The following is a 20,656-nucleotide window of genomic DNA, read 5'->3' on the forward strand; positions in this document are numbered from 1 at the left end:
TCGCCTATTGTTAATGACTTTTAATAAATTACGGTATAATTAATATGCACTTAAGTAGAAACTAAGCATTAACTATAAATCGCAAACATAAATATAGCGTATACCAATGAGCATATTTGCACATTAATAACGCCATATGTGATTTATGCTGACTATTATCTGTTGACATTATATGTATTAAATAAATAGTTGTTGATTGGGACTCAATTTATGAGCATGAACGGTCTAAGGTTATATAGTGAATTCCTCAAAAAAGTATAATTTTATTTCTATTAATAAGTATTAGAATATACTAATAAAATGACTAAAAAAATAAATAGAATATGTTGAAATATATAACTTATGATTCAATTATAATGTTCATATATTTTATTAAAATATCTTAGCATAAATATGGAATGCTATTATATAAATCAAGACCTGAAAAATATATTGCTCAGCAGATGTTTCAGAAGTTTTTGATAAAGTATTGTCATAAAGTATATTGGAGATTCTTATCAATTGGAGAATTTTCTAATATTCAAAATTGTAGTTACATGAATGATTAATTCTATTAAAATTAGTCAAAATGAAGCTAGAAAATATTTATAGATTTAATACATTAATATAAGAGATTATTCGTAATGATACAAATTTTACTTTTAAACTTATTCAATATTTCCTTGTTAATTGTCAATAGATTGGACAAGTTTAATATATTTCAGAAATAAGCACCGATTAATATGCATTTGGAATATAAGATAAATTCAGATATAATATATTGCACAAAGGGTGTAGAATAAAATTCCATTTTATTACTATTCTAGATATAAATTACATCGAACGATAAATCACTTATGCAAAATGCACAACATTTCTGCTTTATATAATGTAATTTACGAGGTATGCTTTTCTAAGAATAAACACATATTCTGATTACGTATTTATAAATAACTTACACATAATTGTAATAATAACAACAACATTTATTGCATTAGTCATAAAATTACATTTAAAAAAATATATGAATTATTGTATCGAGCTAATGACCGCCCTTTCACTCTAGCTGTAATAATAATTTATGATAATTTTAAAATAATATGGGCATATGCGTTCGATTTTGGCAAATTAAGACAAATACAAATTTGTTAATTCATACAATAGTGGTAATAGTATATTTCTCAGGTTGTCTTTTGACTATAAGGTAGTCAATGGCGTATTACCGCATAGGCGCAGGAGGCTCTCGCCTTGGGCCTCTTTAATTAAGGGGTCTCCAAATCGCAAAAAAAAAAGTTATGATTTTCTTAGTAGGGTCCATAAGGGGGCGCCTAGGGTCTCACGCGCTACTGGAGGTAATACAGTTCTACCAATAATCACTTGGTTTTGAAACTGCACTAATCCAAGAACGAAATGCATCCAATAAAAATAGTACTATTTTTTTTATTATTTTTATTTAGTTTGTATCGAAATTTTCAAACCGGACTGATCGATGCCGCACTATGCAAGGTATAGCTGTATATATTTTCTGAATTCTGAGTAGTGTTTCCAAAAAAATGGTAACTAGTTCGCCAGATTCTAACACAATGCAGCATTCATAAGTTGTCCAAAATAAATCTATTACACAAATCAAGAAAAATATAGGTAAACACTAAAATTAATTAATTATATATTAGTCAATTTATTATTCAATATAATATACAAATATACTATATAATAAATAATGAAAATACTTTTGGTTTAGTTTTTTAGTATACAGTAAATTCTTTAGTCAATTTACACAAATAGTTTGAAAAATATTACACAGAATAATTGTATAATGGATTAACTTATTTCCGATTACCATAAAACAGTCATCTAGTAATCCAATATTAATGATACAATGCTGTGAAAAGGTAGATTCTAAAAAGAAACCTATTAAATGCGTAATTTCAAGAATGAACTCTAGTAACATTGATAAATGAAATACGATTATTTTCTTTGTGATTATACATAAATAATAATCCCATATTACGTATTCACACGGTATAGTTTAAATGAATTTTCCATTTGGTAGTAACAACTGAACAATATGCGTACATAAAGGAAATGGTATATGGCTAGCAATAAAAAGAAGTTCTTTCTTCTTTTCTTAACTTCTTGATATATTCAAGGCTCACACGCATAAAATGTGTCATTTGCAGCTCAATTTGGATGCAAGTAAAAGGTAAAAACGTGTCCCTCAACAATAATAATGGTGGCACATTTATAATGGGGTTACATACCCCGAACCCTCTCGAAAAAATCCACGCATTTTCCTCATATATATATATTCTTTTCTCGTGCTCGTTTCTTAAGATGTTGGGAATACCTTTATGCTTTAAATACCTGCCGTGTAGGGTGACTCGTATCTCACCGCAGGTAATAACATAACAGAATAACGCACCTGACGACGCAGTTCCAACGGTCATTTAATCTTAGCCCTCTCGTTTCTGTCTTTTTATATATCTCAGTCCCTCTTCGTTTTTCTTTCTTTAAATCTTTCCTCTCTCTTTCATACACACAAAGATTGTTCCATCGTGGAACTTCCATCCTCAGAACGAAACTGGCTCCTTGCTTACACCAAGGCATACATATATACACGTATACGCATTGCTCTTTTCTTCTGTTCTTTTTTTCTGGGTAAAAGAAGATTGAGCTGCTGCTCCATGGGCTCTGATTATTATTGTAATCTTGTGGGGCGACGCACAAACAAATAATAAAAATGCGGTGGAAATCCGTAGAAACTCGAATAGGTAATGTCTTAAACGAGATGCTTATCTGGGCCCTTGGCTCAGAGACAGCCTTTTACCGTATCTCCTTATTCTCTCTTTCACTACGCCACGTTTTCTGTTTTGATGAGATTGACAAGATTCGAGGGAGTGGAAGGAAAACAAATAGGAATCATGTTTCTAAGGGCACACATCCGTTTGCGGTTTACCAATTCACGGAATTACCCTGCAGTTTTCAGAAGATTTCATTTCCCAATATCCACCTCCCTCATGCTGTGTTTGCGCGCAAATATGCACTCAGTTAATTAAATCTGGAATCGCTCCTAATTGAAAACAAATCTCCGAACGAAAAGAGAGTCCAACTTTAATTACAGCTAGACGTGGAACATAATTGAGTTACTAGGGGTTTCTATTACTGTCGGAAAACAACAACCAATCAACTAAAAATATATATTTCGAAATTTACACTTTGCTTCAAATATAAACCTTCTTATTTCTGATTGTATTAATTCGTTTATTTTGTTTATTAAATAACATTTCTAATTATAATAGTCGCATATAAACAAATACTAAATTTTAAAAATCTAGTAGATATTATTTATTATATACGAATATAATACCCGAATTTTCCGTTACTTCTGTACAAGAATACAATCATAGACCTTCTAGTCCATATCAGGATCAAATTGACTAACGTTAGTCATCTTTGAGTAAAAAAATCTCAATTAAATAAACAATTTTTTTTAAACTAATTCTGACATGCACCATCAACACCATAAACTTCACATATTTGTTTGAAAGCTTCAGCAGTTTTCTTGTCTTGATGGAAATGAAAAAATAAAACATGTCAAAAATGTTTATTCTTCATGTGAAAATTGACTATAAATTAACAAAATTACGCGCAATTTGTTTGTAATCTAAAATCAAATGTCAAAAGGAAAAAGTCATTACGTTGACAGAAATCTTTCAAAACAGACAACGCTATCTATTTGTGAACATCGAAATTACTTATATAAATGCAATTTATCATATTGAATTTTAATTATCCAATAAATAATTTTACTATGTAAAATGTGAGATAATACAATGTAAGTATCAATTTTTGTGATAATTGGGAAAGTCATTACCAATGATAATAATTGCTTATTAACTATATATAGTGAAATGTTACTTTGTATAATAATAAATTTAAAATTACAAAAAAAAACTGTTTTAAATTTTAATGATACATTTAAAATAAAATATTAAAAATTAGATTGGTTTTCAATGGCTTGTGTTTAGGGCTGCCGGTGTTATTTAATCTTTATTAAGTTGTCAAAGTTTTTTGTGTAACTTGAACCTATTATATTAGTTCATTCTAAAAAGGGAAAATAAGCATCTCATTGATATTCAATCACTATGAAGTTGAATGAAACATTATTGAAATTCTAAACCTATTTTCACCAATATCCGAATTCAACACTAAGAGAAATAAAATTGAAATCAATACTACTGCTTTAAACGTATTATTATCATACTATAATTAATTAGCAATAAAAATACTTAAGATATTTTAACATGTAATAGAAGGTATCATTTTACTGAATAAAGTTTATATTATTAATAATTTGAGAAATGTTACTGATACTGATATCTATATATAATTATGTGTAAAACATGGATTTAATATTTGTTTTTTTCAATTTTGACTTTACAATACAATGAATACAATGTTATCTATATTTCTGACAATAAATTACGATTATTTTTAATTTAATATTTATTTTTAAATATTAAATTGTGTTTGACGAAAACTTTGATACTTGTTATTATTATGATATATAAAATAACTTGTAACCAATTTAACGCAAGAATAATTTAATCAACAGATGGTTCGTGCCATTTATGATTGAAAACACATCCAATTTATTATGCTATACAATATAATGTAATTGTGTAGTTAAGAATATTTGCAAAGCAAAGTGAAAGATGGATACGTTATGATTATAATAACACTCACTAATACAGTATGATATACAAATATTTATGTAGAAAAAAAGACAATATTATTTATTATTTTTTACATTTTTATAAGTCTTAATGTGAACAAAATTTGTTCACTATTACCTAAAAATTATTTGATTAAAAACACGAATAATGTTATTTTATTAAAGGTATACATATATTTAAAAATTCAGATGAATTTACTATTTTAAAATACCGAAAAAATTGTCAAATTAGTTAAGTAAAATTTTAGTTCAATAATTCTGTTAATTTATAAATTAATGCAAATAGAATCAATTAATGAAAATGAATAGATTATGAGTTTATTAGCTACCACATCAGATGTAATTATGTAAATTGAATACATAATAAATAAATTAATATTTTTAAATACAAATGTTAATGAATTTAAGCAAACTTATTCTGTAACTATCGTTTAATGCCTATATACAATATATTGCATTAAAAGCAATATTGAAAATCAGACGTTTATTTTTTTAGTACTACTATAAGTAAATTCAATTCAAAGTCACGAACATTCACAAAAATGGTATTCAATATCCTTGTTTGAAGTCGGACTAATCGAGTACTTCAAAAGTGCACTTTTTGTAATATTTTTATTTTGTCAATAAAAAAATAATTTGTTTTGAAGTTTTCAAACCGGATTATAGTGACTCCGGACTGATCGTCTGAGAGGTATTACTAACTTATATAACTGACCCGTAGGTGGTAATAGTGATTGAATCCAAACGACCGTATTGTTCCGAATTTTTCCATCACCTGCTTAACTGTAATATTATATCCTCAACATTAACAACAACAAAAAAGTATGTAATCAAACCCACGCCACACGATCTTCAATTACCGTTTATTGAGCAAGAATCGGTTTATGGTGTGAGTGGAAATAGGTGTGTTTCTCCCAAAAGCGGGATGAAAAGCAAACACGAACCGAACGAGAGCTAATCCTAATTATATTAATTAGAAAATCTAGAGTTTTATCAATTTGTTTTGGCTCGGCCAATTAACGGTATCTTCAAAGCATAGCTACTATAAACAGTTGGTAAACAAAGTATTGTTCGAGCGGAGCCGCTTCAAAGTCAATTACACAACGTAATGGCAACAGCCATAAAGAAACAATCTTATCGTTAATCAAATGTTTGTATTTCGGATAGGTTTTGTGAACGGAAGAATTCAACAGGGAGACATGAAAAAAAGAGATAATAAGAAATAAGTAAAAAAATGGGGGAAAAGAGAGGACGTGTCTACCTCTTTCTTGGTGGCCGCTCGAAAAAGAAGAGGTGTTTTCGGTTTCGGATATGTAAGAAGAGTTCCACGCAGCAAGCATTTTCTAAACAAACAATAAAGAATTCTCGACCCTACAAACCTGACCAGAAATCCATTCCGGGCCTTCGAGAATATGTTGCATGCATTCTTTTGAAGCTACGTGGACTGCAAGCTTCATCCGAGATGCGAACGCAGAGAAGAAGCTACTACCACTAGCTATATTGCTTTATCTAGGTCTACCAGTGGAACAAGTTTTACTATACCCGTCGGTTGGCCATCTCAAAACACATCCACCTCTCCGGTTTTATTCACTCTCTACTTTTTTTTCCCTCATTGTTTTTTTTTTCATTTCTTTTGTGTGTTTTCCACTGTTTTCTACCCTTACCTTTCTTTGGAACGCGATCCAACGTCAATTCCGATCTTTCCCTTACCGTGAAATAAATAAATAGGGGGCGCGTTTCATAATTAATCCTCGCCTTTCGTTATTTATATATATTTTAATTGCATTGCGCATTTTAACGGCTATTGCCTTAACGGATTACACCGTCGGCACGGACGAAAAAGCTGGCTCAGATTAGAGCGCGCTACACATAATCCTCATTAATTTCCAGCAAATATTTACCTCAATTCATAATTAATCTCTTAATGCATTTGTGAGAGAATAAAAATTGTAAAGAGGAATCTACAACCTAGAACACCGGTGGGTGTCCTTGCTAATCTCAAAATAAATTCAGAGATTTGCAGGTATACAAATAAGCTTTGAGAATTAATTATTTTATTATGCTTACAACGTACATTATTATTACATATATTATCAAATCTAAACCCAATTTGTATATTGAATATTTACATTGTACTACTTTTACTTGCATGTATTAAAATAATCTATTGACAAATATGCATTTATAAAATTTATATGTGGATTTCAATATATTAATTATATTTAAGTGTTAATATTAAGAGAAATCTCCATTCTTAACTAGTAGTTTACAATAAGTTCATTAAGATATGTTTACTTTAGTGTCAAAAATATGAATAATTATTGTCATATTAATGTTCGTGTTATAAATGGAATAACAATGTAAAAACAATCAAGTATACTTTGTAATAGCTTTTGCTTCATTTATTCATTAGTTAAATTGATTTCCAAATGATTTTTTTTATTGTTATTAGACTTATTGAACAAGAATTAGCTCAAAATTTGCAATATTTATTAATAATAATGTAACATTTTATAAATCTATTTCAACATTACTAATATTACTTTGTAAATTTGATATAACGAACTTAAAAAATAACAAATAAATGCTTAAATGGAGTTGCGAAATATGGTCAGAAGTTGTTGTAGGATAAGAAAATAGCATCAAAGAAATTAGAATAAAATTATCCAGATAGATGAATCGACAAGTCAATGAAGATGATGTTAGGTTGTTTAGTGAATGTATAAGATGATGCTATTTTAGTGGAAGATTTAAAAAACCTTGTTAGCAACGAAGAAAAGGTAATTAAAGAAGTTCCTGTCGATATAAAATTAACAACAAAACTATCCTATTTTAGGAAAAAGCGTTATTAATGTGATCAGTGTTATATACAATAACTCATTATAAAACTTTTATTTATTAATTCTGGCCATAGTATTTTACTACTGAAAACAAAATTTTGCTTAAAGAACTCATCCTATTTGTTATTCGAAATGCAACTGTACTTTAAATAAAACTTAGTAATGCAAAACAAATTTGTATAATTAATACAAATGTGTTATTAGCATTAAAATTATAAAGCAAACACAAAACATTAATTGAGATCCTTGCGAAGTGGAACTTCTATTCAATGGATACCGTAATTAATTTCGCGTTATACTCTTTATATAATTATTATTTGCAGAACTGTCTTGGGTCGGTTTACCGTGTACCGTCAAGCCGGTTGATTTATCTGTTATTTATTTCCTTTTCCCCTCACTCTACTTTTTCTTTTTTCGTTCCTACCATCATCTTCATCCTGCTTTTCGCGAATTTATTTTCAAACGACGAGACGAGATTTCGCGTAATAATCAAGAGCGCGTTTCAAGTTTAATTTGTAATTAAGAAATGATTACACGCCAAGGGGTGTACTAGGGGTGGGATCTGGCCGTGGGCAATACGAGGATGCGAGGAATAAAAATGGACGAAATAATTACACGAAGATAAATTCTGATGAGAAGACATAAATAATTCTTACTGAAGACGTTGCAATGTAGGCTACTTTACATTGAATATGTCTTTGATGCTACTACGGTTGCCTGTACTTTAATTACTTAAGTCACTTTCGTTACATAAATTGAATTACATACAACATAATCCAGAATTTTGAAATTGAATAATTATATTAATTAAGAGAAATTAATAGATGTAATATATTAAATAAAATAATATACTATGAAATAATTCCAATTGTTCTATTATAATAAGAATTAAACATTAATTCATAAATTAAAATTCCTTTCAAAGGATTACATTAATTAAAACAATAACAAAATGTGAAATGAAATAAGCAGAATGATTGAATGGAAACAATTATTTTTTTGTAGTGAATTCAACTTGGACATTTAATAAATGTGGTTATTAAGTTTAGAACTGTATACGCCTTTCCAGATTTCGAAATAATTAAAATTTTCAAATCATAAATCTTCATAACCTAAGTTCAGGTATGCGCATGTATACCATTCGGATTCTGACCGCATCATTTATTATAGCAACCGAATATTAAGGGAGAAGTGTTTGGGGTATTATCTAATTTATTTAAGTTTAATTACAAACTTAATTTGTTCCACGGTCACCATCATTTGAAATATCGTTTGCATAGCAACTGCTCATTTATTCTAATTTAATTTGTAATTGTATTTAAAAAAACTTACCAGTTTCTGCAGTTTTTCCTCTGTGAACTGTAACAAAAATTAAACTTACTTTAGACAAAATGTACACAATATACGAAGGTCCAAAATAACGTAACATTATTTAAGAACAAAACTAGCACCTCTGAATTAAAATATATACAATTTTGTCCGGATTCTAACTCCGCGCCCTTTAATTTCCAGTAAGTTATATGTATGTTATAAACATTTTTTGCAAATCAAAAATGTTGTGTTGCACAGAAAGAGGTTGAAAAACGCTGTTCTAGCAAATATTATAATAGTTAGTTGGATAAAGTATATCTATAATAATAATTCATTGTAATAATGTTATTAAATTATGGAAATTTTTATTATTTTAAATTTGCAACTAGATTGTTATTTTTTAAGTTTAACTTCATAAATAACAATATTAACTCATATATTATAAATCATGGAAAATAGCTGTTTAGTATTCATTTGAGGGGAATCCTATGTTGTTCATATTTTACCCATCTGTTTTTGCCACATTGCAAACATGCACGATTTTTGGCTATTCATTTCATGCTTGTACCACTATTTTATCTGAAATGATGCATTTGCTTCAATGTTTAATAGTGCACGGATGATAAGTTTTTACTGCATTCGTCTACCGAAAGCACTCTGCAATTTTGCAGAGCTATGCATTTAAATTATCCCCGATATCCGCTTGGCATATTAACAAGAGGCGAACCACGCGCACGTCCAATATTTCTATATACATAAACATATCATATTATTTTCTTCTATTCCTATTTGATATTTTCTTTTCGTTCATCGTAATACATACGAGGTTTCAAGTTTTGTTTTTTCTCATTCCTACAATTATAGACAATATTATTAGTATTTTAATAAATGCTTTATAACAACTGTAATTAATTTAAATCATACAATTAATATTTATTATATGATCAATATTATTAAATTAATAGATCATCTTTGTTGCATATTAAAATATTATTATTATTGATAAAGTAAAAGCACTACAATGAAATATGTAATAAAGCTAAATTAAAAATAAGTAAAATAGAAGTTATCTTTTTATGCGGTATATACGTTCCACAGGAAAACGCATAAAAATAGATCGCACAAAAAAGCATAACACTAAATCAATGAGTTGCAATATACCAAAACTCGCATAAAAAAGGGTTTATTAAATTTCAGAAAAATAATTAGTCTTACTATATTCTTTCTGAAATGTTATATTTTTGTACAATTCCTGATATCCAGAAATGCAATTCTGAAGCTCGCGTTGAAACTTGAATGCTCGTTCAGAATTATTCATCTTTTTCGATGAAATGGTTTGCCAATTTGTATCAAAACATGTCAAAATGGCCTAAAATAGTTATTTAAAAAAATGCATTTTGAAATAAAAACCGCATAACTTCAAAACCGCATAAAAAGAGGACCTAGTGTAATTTATAAATAAATAATTCTAGATATTACTTCATACAAACATATGTGTGAAATAACATAATAAATAGTACATATGATTAATATTAATATAAATATAAAAAACAGAGAAACAAATGTTCTTCAAAAAGTGTTATTGCCGGTATAAAAATGTATTTAAATAAATATCTTTCGTATTTCTTTCCTTACCAGTTGATAAGGTAGTAGTAAAGACTTTACGACTATAAGCTATCATCAGTTGCAATATAAAATATGCTTTACTTTGAAACACAGAGATTTGATCAGATCATAAAGTAAATGATAAAATCAGTAAAGTATATACAACTAAAAACTAGAATAATAAATGTTTATTCATCGAGATCATAACAAAACATCTTGTTATATTTTATTAAACATGAAATACTAAATTTTGTCAATTTTTGATAAAATAAAACATTCAATCAACTCTAAATATAACTTTCAATAAATAATGTCATTTAATACATCATAAACCAGAAGTTTTTACTTAACTATTAAAAAATAAATTGTATACTATAAAATTTTCTTATTTGTATATCTTCTGTGATGTTAAATTTGAATATTTTGCTCATAAATATATTTATTTTAGATTTACAGTTATTGCGATTAAAACTATATCATTCATTATATAACTTTTTAATATAATATTTTATTAAACAAAATTATATTTATTATGATCAAGTCGCAAAGTGTTATTAACAATAGGTATGTATTAATAATTGATTTACACTTATTAATGAATATAAATAGTAGAAGTACAAGTTAAACATAAAAGTACCGATAAAAAATAATTACAATAAATCTTCTCTTTCGTTCCAACATGAATGTAACAGTAAATATTGTATATATTCAGGAGGAAAGAAAATTCTATAAGATTAACATCGCGAACGGCTTTTTCCCTTGTTCTCTTATCGTGAGATTCGTTGATGATGATGATGATTCATTGATGCATGGGGGTAAGATTTCGAGTGTTTGGTCGTGCACTTTCTGTGCGGAATAAACATAAAAGGAGGCAAAGGAAAAAAGAAAATAATCCATCATCCGCAGATGCACCCGAATCGATTTCCATCACATTAATGTCCCAACGCGTTACGAGAGGCGATAAAAAACTTTCATTTGCAAGTTTTCCACCAATCGCATGTCACCGCTGAACGTCGTGTTAATTTTTATCACTTCCCGTTTCGATCCTAAAAACTTGTTAAATAAGCTTCGAAAAAGTTCTTTTCATATATTTTTTTTTTTCATCACCTGAATGGTTATTTGGTGCATTTAATCTCTCTTTTCAGCTTTTCTTAAAAAAAGTTTATGTATATAAAAAAAACTTTTTTTTTCATATTAATAACGTACTTAAAGGTTCAAATGTTATTGTTAAAATTATGAAAGAATTAAATAATAATATTCTAATTTGCAAGTTCTAATAAAATTTAGTTTCATATATTTTCTTTTATATCATTTTTGGTTACAATATTGTAACAATAATTATTTAAATGTTAACTTAAAAATTTTAATTTTATACTATAATTAATTTTATAATATAAGATGAATAAAATACATAAAATTGTATACAATATTAAAAATGTATACACACAAAACACAAATTGTTACTCTGATGTTATTTTATAGAACAGTGATATAATTCCATAAAACATAATAAAGAAGTATTGAAAAGTTATTATGATTGATATTGGCAGAGCGTATTAAGGGCGATGAATCGAAGGCCCCAAACAAAATGAGGGTTTATAATCCCATGAGAACGATGAGAATGTTTGTGGAAAATATAGAGTTATTGATCTTATAGTGTATCATAAAAAAACTACATTTTTTCTAATAGTTAATTTCAATTTTCGAACGAACATGTATTATGACTATAAACTATGATAATATGATTTTTTTACAATAACTTACATCATCTATTGTATAGTAGAATCTCGCCTAACGAGCGTAATCCGTTCTAGAATTTCCGGATTTTTATCCGTAATGGATGTCCCAAAATTAACGCAAGATTTAAATTTGCCGCCATTTGTGCAGTAAACCCCAAATCACAATCTCAAGACGAAAAACTTGCGTTAATTTAGGGACACCCTTTAGGGACACCCTTTATAATAAAATACTCGTATAGTGAAACAATTTTCCACATATAAACTAATGTAAAATAGGATAATGCGTTCCATGTCAAAAAAAAAGTATAATTGGGTCTCGATTTTTAATGTTTTTCATATCTATGTTTATTTTGCTCCTTAAGCGAAATGATAATTAAGCTAGGTGTAAAGCGAGGTTCCATTGTATAGTGGAACCTCGCTTAACGAGCATAATCCGTTCCAAAATTTCCGGATTTTTACTCGTATTGTGAAACTATTTTCCCCATATAAAATAATGTAATATAGGATAATGCGTTCCATTTTTCTTACAATTAATTTTGCTCGTTAAGCGAAATTCTCGTTATGCGAGGTGCTCGTTAAGCGAGGTTCCACTGTATATATAAATTGTTACTTTTTCTGGTACTTTGATTTATCTTTCACGTCAAATCTATCAACATCACACAAGCCAACTAATATTATACTTGATGATGATAACTAATTTCATAATAATAATTATCTAGAAATTGCAACACAAAAACTAGAGTAATTTGAAAATTAGGAATTTATTAGGAGGAATGAAAGCATACCAATTCATCCAAACTAATCTGTTATATAGTTATTTGAAGCTATAAAAAATTATCAATAAAAAATACATTTAAACATTGTAACAGTTGATTTTTTATTTAATTATTATAAATATATAAACTGGGTGAAATAAAAAATAAGTGAATTATTGTTTTAAAAATATAAATATATAAATGTTTATTAGTATAAATAATATTAAAACATCCCAACTATGACTAAAGGTCTATCGACCGAAGATGTTCTGCCCTTAGAAATATATTATTGATGAACACTATATTTGAATTGAACTTATTAATAATTTAGTTTTGACTTCTAGGTTTTTTCGATTCCAATTGACTTTGGCAAGATTAAGAAATATCTAAAGGAAGTTACAAAAAGTCATAACACTTTGCAGAAGTGTAACTTTTATATGTAGCTTTAAGTAGCTAATAAATAAGAAAAATAACGAAGAAAAATTCGAAACTGGGATTTTCTCTGGGATTATGGCAAACATTACTAGTCATCGCTTTAAGCCTCATATGATAGTGGAGTGGATGGCCTTAAAGTAGAATTTTATATAGTACGGTTCGGGCTGGAGGCATTTCTTGGGGGACGTGCGTATATGTGTGGGATGGGATAGGATGGGTTGGGTTTGGTATGGGATTTTTTTCCTGCTCTTATTCGTTATTGACTATATGGCAGAAGTTTCCCAAAGAATTTCCATCTAGAGAATCCCTCACGGTAAAAAGCGCGAGCGATGCGAGTTCCTGCCATACGCGAAAGTGGATTTCTCCCCTACGGCCCATTTGTACATGTTTCCTGTGTGCGAAAAAGGTCGTCTGTTTATCCCACAACTGGGGCCCTTTTGTTACCAACGAGTAACAACGGCAACAGTGCAGACAACAACAACAGCAGCAGTAGCAACAGCAAGATATTCTCCGAGAAGGCATATAATTAATAATTGAAGATCTCTTATTTCAACGCTCAATCCATTATTAAGCCGGATTCCATGTTATTTTTATGTAACTACAGCGTTTCCATCTATTCTTATCATAATTTTTCATCCAAATCCTCCCGTTTTATAATTTTATTAATTTCTACTATAGTATTAACTTCGATTCAAATATTAATACTTTCATTTATTCTGATAGATGAAGGTATAAGACCAATACAATTTAAAATTGTTATTAATATTACTGTTTAAAAACTTTTTTATTAAATCAACCGGCAACAAAGCAATCGTGTTGGAATGCCTTATTTTTCGAAGATTACCAGATTACCTGTGTTAAATTAGCTCAACATATGTGTTATGTATATGAAATCCGTCCAGAACCGACAGAAGGTAGATTACATCGTTTAAAAAATAAAACCCCGCACTTTCCGCCACCTTTTACGCAACATCGTTAATTATGATGTGAATTATGCAAAGTGATAATGCGGCGTGGATTTTCTGGAACTTTTTATTAAATCCACCCTCCAGGGCTTCACCCTGTGTTTAACTTGTTTTTTTTAGTGTGTTTTGTTTTTTTTTTCTTCTGCTAAATGAAAACCATAAACTCTCTCTGGCATTATAATAATTACTGCCTGCAAATGCTACCATATTTTTCACGTTCCACTCCAGAACGGCTACTCCCTGAAATAGACATAATATACTATTTTATAAACTAGAAAAATGAGCTCGCGTTTTCGTGGAAAATTATGGCTTTTCCTATTAAATAAAACGTGAAAAATGCTTGATGAAATTAAAGTACAGCTGTACTCCGAGTCAGATACTAATTGTTGATTTCTTGTGTTATAAATCTATGTTATTTTTTAAAATCATTTCTCTCTTTCTAAATGTTTAATGTGAATCTCAATTTCATATATTTTTTAATTCTTTTAATTAAAAATATTAAGTGCTTTCTTTAATTAAATTTATGTTTAAAATGTAATTAAAACTACGTTCAATTAATTATGTTTATATAATGAAATTAATATCAAATTTATTTCTATTTTATTATAAGTAATTTTTCTTATTTGAAAAGTTTAATAATCTAATGATCTATGGTATTTTTGTTGAAAAACAGTATTTTGCATAGTCGCTTAATCAATGTAGCAAAACCTCACATAGTTCGCATTCACTATAGAACGGTTTAAATTTTTTTTCAAAGTAAAATTAAATTGTATAAAATAAAAACAAATTTTAAAGTCCTAGATTAGTAATGTTTTAAATAGTGCGGAATAATATAGGAACCTATTACCCCTCTATTCCTGTATTTATTTGCAATATTAATATACAAAAAGGAGAGTGATCGAAATTTGTATCAAAACTGGAAAACCAATAAAATTTATGTAAATTAGAATGATTGTTTTCAGCTCGAGTAATATATTATCATGTTATTATACTAACTAAAACTAAATTGAACAAAATTAAAACAAATTTTAAGGTCCTTGATTACAAAGGTTTCAAATAGTGCGGGATATTATCGGAACGTATTACCCGCACTATGCGAGGTATTCCTGTATTTGTTTGCAATATTAATATAGAAAAAATACAGTGATCGAATTTTGTCTGTAGTCTTTGATTATCATGTGTTATTCAAAACTGGAAAACCAATCAAATTTATGTAAATTAGAATGATTGTTTTCGGCCCGAATAATATATTCTCGCATTATTATACTGTAGCCCATACTAATCCCAAATCAAATGGGAAATTATTCAAATTCATATTTTAGTATTATTAATCCCTTTCGGGCAGACGCTTCTGCAGCTGGAAATTCATTACCTTGGGCTGCGATGGGCGTCGGTGTTGTATTGGATTGGGGTAGAGTGAAAAAATATGCAAGCAGACGCAACCCTTTCAGGGTGATGTGAATGTGCGGGGGTGTTAAAGTAACCACCACCGTTCCCCCACCAGAACCCTGTCATAATTTGCTCCCAGAGGTGCAATCAAACGACTTTTATTTCCAACACGACCAGCACTTTAATCCAAGAATCAGGCACACCCTTCCTATCCATTACATAAATTTCAGTTTCATCGCTCCAAATATATTATCAAAGGCACACAGAAAAGCGCAGCAGCAGTTACTCCCCCATATTTAAAAAAAATCCAAATGCGAGTTCAACGAGTTCATTCACACCGCTTTCCGCAAATTAAGTATGTTAGCTCATTGTGAGGCACACGGCATACGAAAAATAAACTGTAAACTGAAATATATACGATTTAAAAAAAATAAATATAAATACTATCCCAATAGAATAATAAATAATGATTATAATAAACATTTTATGGTTTCGTGCATGCGATGTTTGTATTACGTGGAATATGGACAGACTAGGAAAATGGCTAGGAAAAATTATTATTGCATAACGTGTTATGTGTGTATTCTATATATCCTGTCTCCTTGCTGTCATGGGAGTGTAACGACGTCGGCGAAGCAAATGGAAAAGTACATGAGTCAGTTAATAGGAGAGACAAAGATCACACTCGCTTTGCATTTTCCAGTTTGCATACAACAGTAAATGCATTAACTGCATAAATAATATGATGGCGTTTTTAATTTAATGCTTGTACCTGATGAATAAAAGCGCAGCGATAAAAAGTCATTGTTCATTAAATTGCTTCTAAAAACTGCAAGTTTACAAATAAAAATAATTCACCCTTATAACCTTTTATTAATTATTTAAATAATTATTCAATGTCGTTTATTGATATGTAGATTTAAATAAATCATAAACATTAAATAACCAATAACCATTATATCTTTTTATGTGGAAAAATCGACTTAGTAATGTAACGCGTATCAGATCTATTATGTATTATATTGCATAGAGTTATTAGCTGTAGTCATTCTTCCCTAATTAAATTATTAATTATTTTTAGTTTATATATTTCTGAAAAATATAATCATATTTAAATTAAATTGTATATATTTTTTTAAAATAGTTTTTAGTTAATGTTTGTAACATTACAGGAAATTAATTATAAAGTTTTCAATAAATTTAATTAAAGTAACTTAAATTTTCGTAACAAATACAAGTTGTTGTTGCATTTTTTACTTAAAGTAATTTTTTATGTTGTATAATTCTATTCACAATCTGCTCTTCAATGTGAACATTGAGTAAATTTAAGATCGCGGTTGTCATTAAATGGATAATCTTTCCAGGTGGATAGTTACCATTCTGATGATTTTGATTTTTTAATTTGTTGGTTGGCTGTCGTCTTGTAGGTTAACTTCAGTAGTATATTGATGCTCTTCGATTCCACTATTTCCTTTGACTGTGAATCTGCTACTATCCTTAATACTGTCATTGTCCATCGACTTGGCTGAAGGTTTATATGCTGGACCTCATTCATTTGACTGTCCATCTGTGATGAACGATGACCCTATTGCTGCAAGCACCGAGAGGGCTTACAAAGGGCCTGGCTTGACCAGGATTCGAACCGGCGCTCACGAAATCGTGGGTAGGGCGACTTAACAACAATTGTAATAAAAACATGAACAAGACCGATGAGAGTGAATAAATAAATTTATTTTGAAAATGTTTTATCAACCAATGATGTATATAATTTTCTTGAACGTGATTTTATTGTGCGATTGAATAAAATAACATCCTATTATGTTTATATAATGTTGTTGTTCACAAGCATATATTTTTTTATATAAAAATAGATAGAGCACATGGAATGTTATTATTAAGTATATAAAAATAAAGCTACGTGCAATGTAGACGCATTAGAACGTAATCACTACGTCTGAGCCAATTTCACGACTGCGAAATAATATTTAATGATATTTGGAATAGCGATTGAAATAGTCCAACGTTCATTTTCCGCACGTGGCAAATGGAAAACGTGAGTTAATGTAGTGACTAAGTGGATAACCTATATAGTTCGCACCACGTGTGAGCGTATCACGCGTTTTATAGACGAAACTCAGGAACACCGGAAACGGAAAAGGAAACTGCACGACAAAAATGATGGAAACACTCACCTTTAAACTGTCTAATATTTAAAACAGACAAAACAAAATATAACACAGTTTAAAATTATTCGAACCAGCTCTCCATTTGGGCACGCGGCGACCGCAAGATCTCTCACGACTGATTTGCAAATTATTCCATACCTAAGAAACACCTTTTAGTTATTTTTTTACAATATTCAGTAAATAAATAAATGTACTAGTTCTGTACATTTTATATTAAAAAAATACAAACATTTAGTGTTTTTTAGCACAAATTCAATTAAAACGGACGTTTGTATTTTGAAAAATGGCAATGGTTTGCAATGTGTTTCTTTTTTCCTCATTTTTTTTTTCTGCAATGTGCGTAAACATGAAAAGAAATTTTTGGAACAAATATGAACGATGCCTAGGATATATAGATCAAAGCTTTGACGCGTCAAACGTGTTTCGATTATATTTCCGTTGCACAACAAAACAGCTCACGTTCACAATCATTAATTACCAAAGTGTAAAAATATTTTCATATTTACTTTGTTGCTATTTTTCTGTTGTATGTTTTTCGTTGCCTAGAGGAAACATGGATATAATCAATCATGTAACATTTCAAAGCATCGAAATATTATAAGGTAAAAAGATATAGCTGTGTGTGTATTGTTTTATTTATGTATAAAATGAGACTTGACTATATTAAAATAATTATAATTTTGTGTACTAATATTTTAGATTTTAATTTTCTCATTTAAAATTTAGATTGTTTTGAAATTTTTAAACCGTACTATAGTAAACCCAAGCTGATTGAAACCGCACTATGCAAGGTATTAATGTAGCACTTATGAGTTTTATATTATGTAAATAATACAATATTACTATTAATAATAAATAATAATATATTTATTACATTATAAGTTTTTTAAATATAAAATATAAATATGTAGTAAAAATATAAATATTATTCTGCTTTAGTAGTCCAGTTTATGAGCATATGTATATTCGAAAATAAATAAAATTAAAGGATATTCGAGGTAACAGCACAATTTTATTAAAAAGGAAAGAAATATAAACCACAAAAAAAGAAAATTGATTGAATGTAACGAAAAAGTCATGAAAAGTCGAGTGGAAACGCCGGGTAATAAAAAATACAAGAAATATTATAACAAAACAAAACAAACAAAGGGAAAATGAACGAAGCGGGATTTTTATTATACTACACAAATTATTATTTCTTCTTATCGAAGAAATATATATATATAATATATTTAGGTCAATAATAATGTTACAGATTTTCGTAATAATATTTTCCCAATAATGTATAGAATCGTGAAATATAAAGGATTGAAAGTAAGCAGACGTCGTCCCTCGCTTTATCAATACAAAGTAAACATCGAGTAATCGCATGAATATTATGTAATTAAAAAGTGAAAAGATAACAGCATACGGGCATACGGTTTGCAGCTGGTGATAGTTTGATGAAGGTCACCTCTGTTAGCTTTATTATATTGACAACTTGTCCATTTATTGATTTAGAATATTTTCTGATAAATTTGTTGTCCGATAAATCGACTTAAATGCAGTTGGTAGTCATAAATTATCCGACTATTCTGAATAGCAAAGTGATTTAGTTCGGATTGCGGCGCTTCGTATGACAAAGTAGCGTACAACCTTTTCACGAGTTCTTACTATTTTCATTTTCTATAATGCATTTTCGTCGTAATAGGTGGGTATCTCCGAGAAATAAAAGTCTGATCGAGGCATAAATGGTATCATAAATTATGTACACTTGACAGTTTTCTAAAATGCTCTTCATTTTTATACACATAGATGTATATATAGTACACGTGCCTCGCTCGCCGATGAATAGCTCTTTTAGCAAAATTATCTTTGCGCTCTTGGAAAAAAACCAAGCAATGATTTTATGTCTTGGAGGCAAGAGAGCAAAAAATTGGCTAAATCACATTTTATCTCCACTAAACGACGTTGAGAAAAAAAATATAAACACTAAATACTAGTTTATGTTACACAGTTTGTACATGCCATAATATTTTTTTTTATATATCATTTTGCATATAAAGTATTAACAATTAAAATCTATGTAATTTAAATAAATATATAGATTATTGGATTATTCAAACGAATTTATTATCCAAGGTAAATTTATTACCTGCCGATGTGAAAGTAAATTCTTAGGAATAATGAGAACGTTCAGCAATTAAAGTTCTATGTATTCATGAAAAAATATTGGCTGGCAGAATTTAATGTTATATAATAATTTTACTAATCTAATTTAACCTATTTTTATGAAAATAACCTGTCCTAATTCATCTAATTTTTCTTCTTCAATTATTGACCCTACCTCAGTCCACTGAGTAATTAATTTTTCTTTAGTATCGTGGGGTGTGTTGAACTCTAATTAAAACAAATATATACAAGGACATAACCAATTAGTATTGTTATAATATATTTAATTTAATTGAGAGGATGATATTAAGACCATTAACAAAATTATATTATATTTCATTGAAAATATTTATAATATTTTTTGTTTTTATAAATGTGAAGTAAATAAAGTATATTTTCACAAAGCTTAAATAATACAATACATAACCTTCTTAATGAATTACTTCATAAACACTATTATCACATAATCTATTTTGGAACGCATTGACATATTATTTAGGAAGTTTTGCTCTAGGCATTCCAGTCTCGACACAGTATACGGGTGTTGCTCTTACTCTTTACGAGCA

At 28.8% G+C, this 20,656-nt stretch overlaps 1 protein-coding gene across 1 annotated transcript in view; it reads right to left on the bottom strand.

Moving 5' to 3' along the window:
* Positions 1-18,024, bottom strand: part of LOC108567654 (brain tumor protein) — a 204,142-nt gene extending 186,118 nt beyond the window's left edge. The window contains exons 1-2 of the mRNA XM_017928251.1: positions 17,946-18,024; positions 8,887-8,913 (exon numbers count right to left, since the gene is read on the bottom strand). The gene's annotated coding sequence lies outside the window, so the exon portion shown is untranslated. The remainder of the gene's footprint in view (positions 1-8,886; positions 8,914-17,945) is intronic.
* Between the last annotated feature and the right edge of the window lie 2,632 nt (positions 18,025-20,656).

Source organism: Nicrophorus vespilloides, unplaced genomic scaffold, assembly GCF_001412225.1.
Source record: "Nicrophorus vespilloides isolate i.1.1-1 unplaced genomic scaffold, Nicve_v1.0, whole genome shotgun sequence".
Classification (NCBI taxonomy): Eukaryota; Metazoa; Arthropoda; class Insecta; order Coleoptera; family Silphidae; genus Nicrophorus; species Nicrophorus vespilloides.